The sequence below is a fragment of the Lathamus discolor genome, chromosome W (assembly GCF_037157495.1).
Source record: "Lathamus discolor isolate bLatDis1 chromosome W, bLatDis1.hap1, whole genome shotgun sequence".
Classification (NCBI taxonomy): domain Eukaryota; kingdom Metazoa; phylum Chordata; class Aves; order Psittaciformes; family Psittacidae; genus Lathamus; species Lathamus discolor.
The window spans coordinates 38,002,867-38,011,680 of record NC_088908.1 but is presented as its reverse complement, the minus strand read 5'-3'; the positions used below and the strand labels follow the sequence as shown (position 1 = coordinate 38,011,680).

Below are 8,814 nucleotides of genomic sequence, written 5' to 3'. Positions count from 1 at the left end.
CCGCCCACCACTGGGGCGGGGCACGGTAGGAGCCAATGGGGGTGGGCAGCTCCGTAGGGGAAGGCAGCACTGAGGTGGGAGGGTGGCCGTGCAGCTTGGTGAGAAAAAGCTTGGTTTCCTTGTGCTTTGGGTGGGTGTTTTGGGTGTGTTGCTGGCGGGGTATATAGTGTGGTCGTCCCTCGGGAAGGGGGGCTCCGTCGGCTGGATATGGGCTGGGGGAGCCGGGCCGGGTTTGGTTTGGTTTGGTTTGGTCTGGTCTGGTCTGGGTTGGCTGGGCCTGGCTTAGGTCGGTTCGATCCCGACCTTCCCCCCTACTTGTGGTGGGATGCGGCCGGCACTGAGGGCGGCTGGCGGCCACGGTGGGTGTGTGGGCGGGCCGGCCGGCCGGCTTTGGCAGCGGTTGGGGGCTGAGGGGCATCTCGGCGGAAGGAAATGCCCGCGGGGAGTGGCTTTTGTCGGCCGGTGGGGTGGGATGGGATGTTACTTCCTCGCCGTCCACACGCTTGAATAGCGTCCGACGCGGAGTGGTGAGGGGTGTCAGTGGGCGGCTTGTACCCTCCGGGTGGGTGTGCATGGAAAAAAACCCTAACAAACGGTTTCTTTTTTGGTTTTTTGTTTTTTGCCCCCCCTTTTTTTTTTTTGCAAGACTGGGTGTGCGGAGCTTCGTGCTGGGGTGGTGGAGAAAGTTAAGAGTGTTTAGTAGGAGTTAAGTGTTTAGGACTGCAAGGCTTTGGTTCGGCCAGTACCCTTTTTTCTATTCCTCTCCTAGTCCAAAGCTACGGATGTGAAATAAATGATGCTTATATGAGATATACATGCGAATTGAGATTAGTAGTTTTCTTCATGGCACTAGTTTGAATGCTACAGCTGTCTATGCATTGCAAGATGTAAACAGATATTATCTGTTGTTTCATCTGTCTGGATAAGTACATAGGAGAAACTCTGTTGTGATAAATGCAAGTATTTGTTGTTACTTCAGAGCTATAAAATTCCTATTTGTAATTTTTTTGTGTGGCGGGGAAGAGGAAAAAATGTGACGTAGTTGATTGTTCTGCAGTTATGTGGGTTGTGTCATGGGCTATACCTGAAGTCACTGAAATAATGAACAAAAGTGTTTGAAGATCCAGCTTTCTTTATGTGTGAAACTGTGTGTATGATAATCCTGGAGAAGAATTTCTCAACTTTCCTGAGGTGGTCTGATAAAAAGAATAACACAACTGAAAAAATGAGGTTAAGAAAAATTGGACTCTTAAGTGATCTCCTTTTCTACCTGGAAGCTAGATTCACAAACAAAATCAAATAAACTTGAATTACACAGTAAATCTCCAAATGGAAGGCCCTCCTGGGTCCTTTTCCATCTTCCTGTTCCACTTGATCTTTCGGAAGTGTTGCTCACCAGTTGATATATTTGAGCTCAAAAATATCTCTGTTACTAAGAGTAACTTAAAACCAAAGCAAAATAATTATTAAAAAAAAAGTCCCAGCAAAACTTGTTTTCATCTCTCTAATCCCTTTCCCACAAGAGTACTGGGAGAGCAGGCTTTATAGTAGGTTCTGGATAACAATGAATCTGAGGTCTGCTTGAGACTGAAGAGAATGCCCAAGTGTTATGTAAAGAACAGTATGCAAAGTTTTAATATCAAAAGTATTGTAGAGTTTTCAAATTTATTAAATTCTGCCTTAATGATTGCATGTGAATTCTCTGTAATTGAAAGCATCCATATACAGGCCTGACTTGCTAAGTGAGCTATAAATTCTGCTTTTCAGGTTGGATTTAATATTCTGTTGTTGGTGTTTTTTTTTTTAATCATAAAGCCATAAGCTAGTTGTGAACTGTGCCAAGAGGCAAACAACGCCTAAGCTTACTTTGCTGAAATATTTGTAATTGTTGATTTGTTAAATGGAATTGCTGCAGGTTATGTGATGGGATTATTTTTTTGTAATAGAATGGAGAGTACAGGCAGCCTTGTGTTCAGTACTCCCTGGTCTAGAAGAAATTTGCTACTCGGAAAACCTTCTTAAACATTGCTCTCTGCTTTCATCAGAGTGTCTATGTTACAAACAGCAAGGCTTCATTCCAGATGACATTTTATTACGATTTGTGTTTGACGGCCATAGTGTGAAGTAAGACCAAGGAGAGACTATGACTATGAGAGAGCAGTTCCTGGCTCTCTTATCAGTTTAGTCTGGGGCTCAAGCTAGATTTAATTACACTGGAGTAATAGGAACCTAATTTAAGCCACTCTGGTGCAGAGTGAACTTCCCTTATCAAGGGGTTGTGGGGCTGGCCTGTTTGAAGAACATTAGGCCTGTATTGAAAGTTAATTTCCATTAACTCATTGTAAAATGCAGTTGTTTGTGTTTTAACGAAGTGGACAAGCTGCTAAGCTATATGGATAAAAACTGAAACAGGCACCTAGATACTCTATAGTCAGTTCTGTGGATATTCATGTCAAATTTAGCCCAGGAGTATTTATTTTCTAAAACAATGAAACCAGTATTTGCCTGCTATACATAGAAAATTTAGTCAAAGCAAATGAGGTGAGAAGGACTTAAACTGCTGTGGTTTGGAGTGTTTATTCACTGCTTTTGTGGGGATGTAAAGGTCTTTTTAGTTTTAAGAAGCAATGCTTCAAGGTGCATAATACTAAGTGGAAGAAGGTCACTGCTTTGCACATACATGTGGATTTGCTGACTGCAGTTGTGAGTACTCATCACAATTGGCTGAAGTATTAAGCTGAATCAATTCCTGTCCTACTTGGGTTGCAATCTCTGATTGCCCTTTTAAAGATATGGGGCTGCTACTAGAATAACATGGTGAAATTCTTATTGATATTTCTGGTAAATCCCTGAGGTGGCAGAACAATAGCTAGAAGGAAGAGGTTAGTTTAAGTCTCTTGGCTTAAAAAAAAAAAAGCACCAGAGAATACAGGAAACTTTATATAGATCAGGATTATGTGTTAAGGGAGAGAATATTGCAGAATTGGATACCTTATCACAAGGACTATTGTAAAGCTGAAAATTTTGATAAAAGCATTAAGAATGTTTAGCAGGCCTGAATGAGTAAGAAATTTACTGAAATGGTAAATGAGACCCTACTTAAGTGCATTTTTTTTATAAGGCTAACAATCAAAGGAGCATTATGGGGCATTGAAAGATGTAAACTCTGAAGCTAAGGAACAGGAAATAACATATGTTGCATGTCAGTGGGCTCCATTAAGGGGAGAATTGATGTGTGGATAAGCAGTGATAGTAGTACTTGGTTGCCTACATCTTTCAGTATTGAATTTAATGTTCAGATATTATAGCATCAGCTTCTAGTGTTTAAAATGTGAGCTTTGAAGCAAAAGAGGCTTTCTTGTTTGGTTTGGTCTTTTTTTAGATTTTTTGAGTATGTTTCTGAAGCATCTAATGTTGGCCTTGCTCATAAGTTGAAGTCTTTTTATAAAGCTCGGAGTGACTGCCACTCCCTCTTTTGGAAACCTTAAAACAGCAGAGGCCACATAAGCCTCCTGTTTGATCCCTTGAGCTACTCGGTGTACTATGAGTTTCACTCCCAGGCCTGGAAACAGTGCAGTACATGTGGTAAAGGGAGCTTCATTTTGCCTTGCCACCAAAATAAATGATTGAAATTAAAGCACGTGCCTGGCTTGCATTTCCAGTGATGCAGTCAATTCTAACACCACTGTTGAAGGCTGGGGTTGGAGCCCTTCATCTGTATTCCTGTGCTCACTGTCCTGATTTTGGCTGGGATAGAGTTAATTTTCTTCATGACATCAGCTCAAGTAACTTATATTACCATGTGTGAGCTGCTATAATTTGCTGACCTGAAAGAGAGCTGGGGAGGGGGAGGAAGTTGCTCATGCTCAGTTTTTACTTTATCTTGCTGAGCCTTTGTGGAAAGGTATTAGCACTGGTGCTGAGGTAGTGGTGGTGCCAGCAGAAAAGAAAGGAAGGACACCTGGGCTTTCTGTTGGAGGGAAACTATTGTATTTGCTTGGCTTCCTTTGAAACTGTACCCTGAGCATCCTAGTCAGTGTTTAATTTGAAAATGTTGGACATTGAACTTACTTTTTTGGTGTTTGCTGCAGCTGGGGCTCCAGTGCAATGCTTTTGTGATCTGGAAAACTGTCAGTCTGAAATATTTGGGACAGTTCTATAACGTTATTGAAAGAATAAAAGTTTGTTGTATTAGTCTTGTGTGAAAATGAATGTTTTGACTTTTTACCAAGGCCTCTACTGACAGGACAGGGAGCAACAGTTTTTAATTTGAAAGAGAGTAGGTTTAGATTTGATGTAAGGAAGAATTTTTTTTTTATGATGAGGGTGGTGAGGCACTGGAACAGGCTGCCTGGAGAAGTGGATGCCCTGTCACTGGAAGTGTTGAAAGTCTGGTTGGATGGGGGTTTGAGAAACCTGGCCTAGTGGAAGGTGTCCCTGCCCATGGCAGGGGTTGAAACTAGGTGATTTTTAAAGGTCTCTTCCAACCCAAACCTTTCTATGACTCTCTGATTTAGGATAGATTATTTTGAATGTAACTCTTCTTGAGTCCCTGTTAATTGGAACCCCTGTCTCTGACACACACCTCCCAACTACAGTTCTTGAGTTGTATTTTTAGGTGCTCTCAGAAGCTCCTTTATGGGAGATATAATTTAGTTGAAACTGAAATGTCATTCCTATTGAACATTCTATTCTGTGGAAGTTGAAAAATTATGATTAAAGTTATCTGCCAAATATAATGTAGTGTTTGTTGATTTGTTGGTTCTTAGCTAAACCAAGGTATTTTCAGGTGCCTGAACTAACTTAAGTAGCTTGAAAATAAGTTAACTTTCTGCAGTTCAAATATCCATTTGCTGCTTGGAAATAAGGTTGGTTTTGACTTAAGTGCCATGCTTCTATCTATAGAACTATTATGTTCTTGAGCAATTTCTAATAGCTGTCTGCCTGAATTAATGGTTGATTTGGGATTTATGTTTTGATACCTAAAACTAGTCTAATAGAAGCTGCAAGAAACCTAAGACCATAGCCATTTAGAAAAAAATGCATTTCTCTTTAAACTGATTTGAAGTGCAAATTGCAGTGAATGCCAAACATATCCCGAGTTTCAGCATCCCTTCTGATCTTTCATTTTACATAAACATCCTGATTGGGTTGTTGATACTGAATGAAAGGCTAGCAAAATTGAAAGCAGACAGTTTTACTGCTTGGGTGCATGCAAACTAAGATTTTAAATATCCTTTAATGAATTTTGGAAGACTTGATGAGTTAAAGTACTGAAAATTGAAAAGATTCATTATCTGTAGGCTACTGAACTCTAGATTGAAGGAGTTGGCTTATTGCCAAGCTTGAGTGAATTTCAAATGTGTCCCCTGTGGAACAAAAATTGGTAGTTATTGAAAACATGTCAAGTAAAAGGAGAAAAGGCTTGTGAAATGGCTGGCTGTTGGAAGACTTCTGTGAAGCTGTAATTGACTAAATGACATTCCAAATACAATTTTGCTTGTTAAATTAATTTGGAGATGGGCAGACTCTAATTAAGCTAGACTCTAATTAAGTTCTGTATTTTCTGGAATTGACTTTAGACAGGAAGGGCTTGAGGAAAAGTTAAGTGTCTCATCCCACAGTAACTTTAGTCCGCACTAACTGTTGAAGAATCTGCAGGAAACTTGCATTTGAACTTTGTTAATGGTACCTGACCATGATGCTGGCTGATTATGATCTATTATCTGACTTTTTTTCGGATGCAGTGTCCTATGGCATTTGGTAGTGAAAGGTCCTAAGTAAGATATTTGTTTCATGTGAAACCTTAGTGCTAATGTGTTTGTTTTGGTTTGTGTTTTTAGGGATCAGACAGGAATCTCCAATTTATTTCTTGCTGAGAGTTCCGTCTGGTAAAAGTCATGTCATCCATATTGCCATTCACTCCACCAGTTGTGAAAAGACTTCTGGGGTGGAAAAAAACTGCTGGTGGCTCTGGAGGGGCTGGTGGTGGTGAGCAGAATGGTCAAGAGGAAAAGTGGTGTGAAAAAGCAGTGAAAAGCTTGGTCAAGAAATTAAAGAAAACAGGACAGCTGGATGAGCTTGAGAAGGCAATTACAACTCAGAATTGCAATACAAATTGTGTGACAATACCAAGGTAAGTGCTGTTGTATTTGAAATAGTTATAACCACTTAAGAAATTACTAAATAGATGTTTAGGCTATCCTGTGAACAAATGACTAAAAAAAATCAGCTGCATGCTTTTGATTCCTTAAAAAATTCCTTAAAACCTATTTTGGTTTTATATAGTGCTTGCTTACAACAATTGCATGCTTTGTAAGGTCACTAATTCTAATAATGTCTTTGTTTCAATTTTTGTTATTATGTAGATTCCAATTTGTGCATGCTCTGGTGGTGCCTAGCTCTTAGTTTGTAGCACTGCCTTATGCTTTTATTTAATAACCCTGTCTATAATTAGAGGGGCATAGCGGAACCTACTTTTTTTTTTTTTCTTTAAAGTAGAAGACTTTTTTTCTAGCTCAACACTTCAGTCATCTAATTATTTTCAGTTGTATCTAGTAGTTTCTTTTAAATTGTACAAGCTGCATCCATTCTCCCTTTTGAAGGAGAATTTTATCTTTGGAGGCAGGTTGTCTGAAGACTAGTTCACTTACTGTAATTATTATTTGTTATTGGTTAATGAAAGTGCTTTTTGTTTAATAACTTGGAGTATTTCTGGAACTGCTCTTTTGTTCCTGATATGTATATAGATTTAGGTGATCAACTTGCTTTCTACCTCTTTGACTTTCTCAACTTATAGCAACTGCTGTGTGAGAGGCAAGGGTTATGTTTGCAAGTATAATGCAGTCTGCTCTCAGTTTGTCTACAGAAATCCTACTAAGGTGCCTGTGTAAGTTCATTATGTGCAACAAGTATCAAATGGCTTCACAGGTGTGCTTTTATATGAAGAGGTGGCACAGGAATATTCTGGCCCCTTAATCCTTAAAATAATTTCTAGGGGGGAGAAACTGCCTCTGGTTTATGACCTTAATTTCTGTATTGGTGCATTCATCCCAGCTACTATTAAACTTTGTATCAGTCATAGTGCAAGCTAGATTTGACTGGTGTTGGTAATGATTTCTATATCAAATGTTATAGCTGTTATCTTATAATATTTTTAGCATTCTCTTAGATTTGATGCAGCTTTCTGGGAACATCATGAGTATGCTGTGAATTAATGACTAATTCTGTTCTTTCTCTTTTTCTATTCACCTTTTGCTTCTAATACTGCCCTCTGCTTGTATTTTCTTCCCTAGAGCAGTTCCAAAATTCCCTGAGTTTCCCTTCTGCTTTCTTACTTTGCCAGCTGGAAAATGATCATAAATAAAATATTGGAGCTTTCTTGTCTTAGTGTATATCAGTGGATTTAAGATTGCAACCTGTAGGATATATATTTCTTGACTTGAGATGACTCTGTATTTAGTAAATCTTTATTGTGGCAAAGACAAAATGCTTAATTGGAAGGTACTTCATATGACAAGCTAAATATGTCATATGGAGATTCACTTGATATAAATGTGTATCTAACTTCTAGAGCTCTTTTTGAGCTCTTAAAGAAACTTTATAAAGCTCTATTGTTGGGGTAATGGGTCAGTAAATATTGCTACTTCAGAATAATAGTTGTCTAATTTTGAAGATGATGTTAGAAGATAGAAACAGTATGCTAATGTTTTCCTAGTCTACTTTGAGTATCATCCTGCTTGCCATGACCCTTTCTGTTAAAGTAGGTATAATAAATCTTTAAAACAGAATGCAGTGCTCTGTTATACTCTGAATAGCCTCTGTGTTGTGACCAGCAGTTCTTCCTGGGCTGTGATTTTTCTCATCTGTTCTTCAGTCAGCTATAAAAAGGACTGGATCTAGGCTTTACTTTTCTTGATTGCCTTAGGAGTAAGTTAGCTCTTCAAGTGATCTTGGTTTAATTTTAAACAAAGAAATGGCTTTGGTATTAAGGGGTGAGGTGATGTCAGGGTTGTCAGCAGCACTATACAGAATTCTTGAGTATTGTAGCTGGCTCTTGGGCTGTGGATATTATTTCACTTTGACAGCAGTAGTCTGGGTTCCTAAGAAAGAACAAATATCAACTCAGTACTGTAATTACTTCTGGAGATTGTTGTACTTGGATTTAGTAAGATAATGAAACTGCTGCTTGAGACCTGCTTTAATGAATATCTTAAAGATCTGCAGATCAGCAGGGATAAATAATGAAATGAATTTTAAACTTATTTTTCTTATTCCTAGTTGCATGGAAGTTTGAGGTGCTGAGATGTAGTTCTGATGTGACAGCTGGTCTAACTTTCCAAATATTGTTCTGCTTGGGGAGGGTTTTGTTTGGATTTGTGTTGCTTCTGTAAAATGCCTGATAAGGTACAACTAATAATGGTGTCTAGTTGGGGCAGGTTTGTGATAACAGTGAGCTACAACATAGATTGTTGTAGCTCATATATATATATATATATATATATATATATATATATATATTTAAACTTAACCCCCAACAACAAAAAAAACAACCCACACCCCAAACACCCCCTTAAACAAAAATCCCAACAAAACAAAAGTAGAATATTAATTATAACTGTTGTGGTTTAAGCTCTGTCAGCCACAGTCTTGCTTGTTCCCTCCCCCCCTGCTCCTGGAGGGATGGGGAGGAGAATTGAAAGAATGTAACTCCCATGGGTTAAGAAGGGTCCAGTAACTAAAGTATAATACAAATCATGACTGCTACCACCAATAATAATAATGATAAGGGAAATAACAAGGCAAGAGAGTACG

The 8,814-nt window shown here is 38.9% G+C and overlaps 1 long non-coding RNA gene across 1 annotated transcript; it reads left to right on the top strand.

The window, feature by feature from the left end:
- Positions 1-37: 37 nt before the first annotated feature.
- On the top strand, positions 38-7,359 carry LOC136004393 (uncharacterized). The gene is made up of 3 exons (XR_010608436.1): positions 38-98; positions 5,844-6,136; positions 7,301-7,359. It is a non-coding gene; the product is annotated as an uncharacterized LOC136004393 (long non-coding RNA).
- The last annotated feature ends 1,455 nt before the right edge of the window (positions 7,360-8,814 follow it).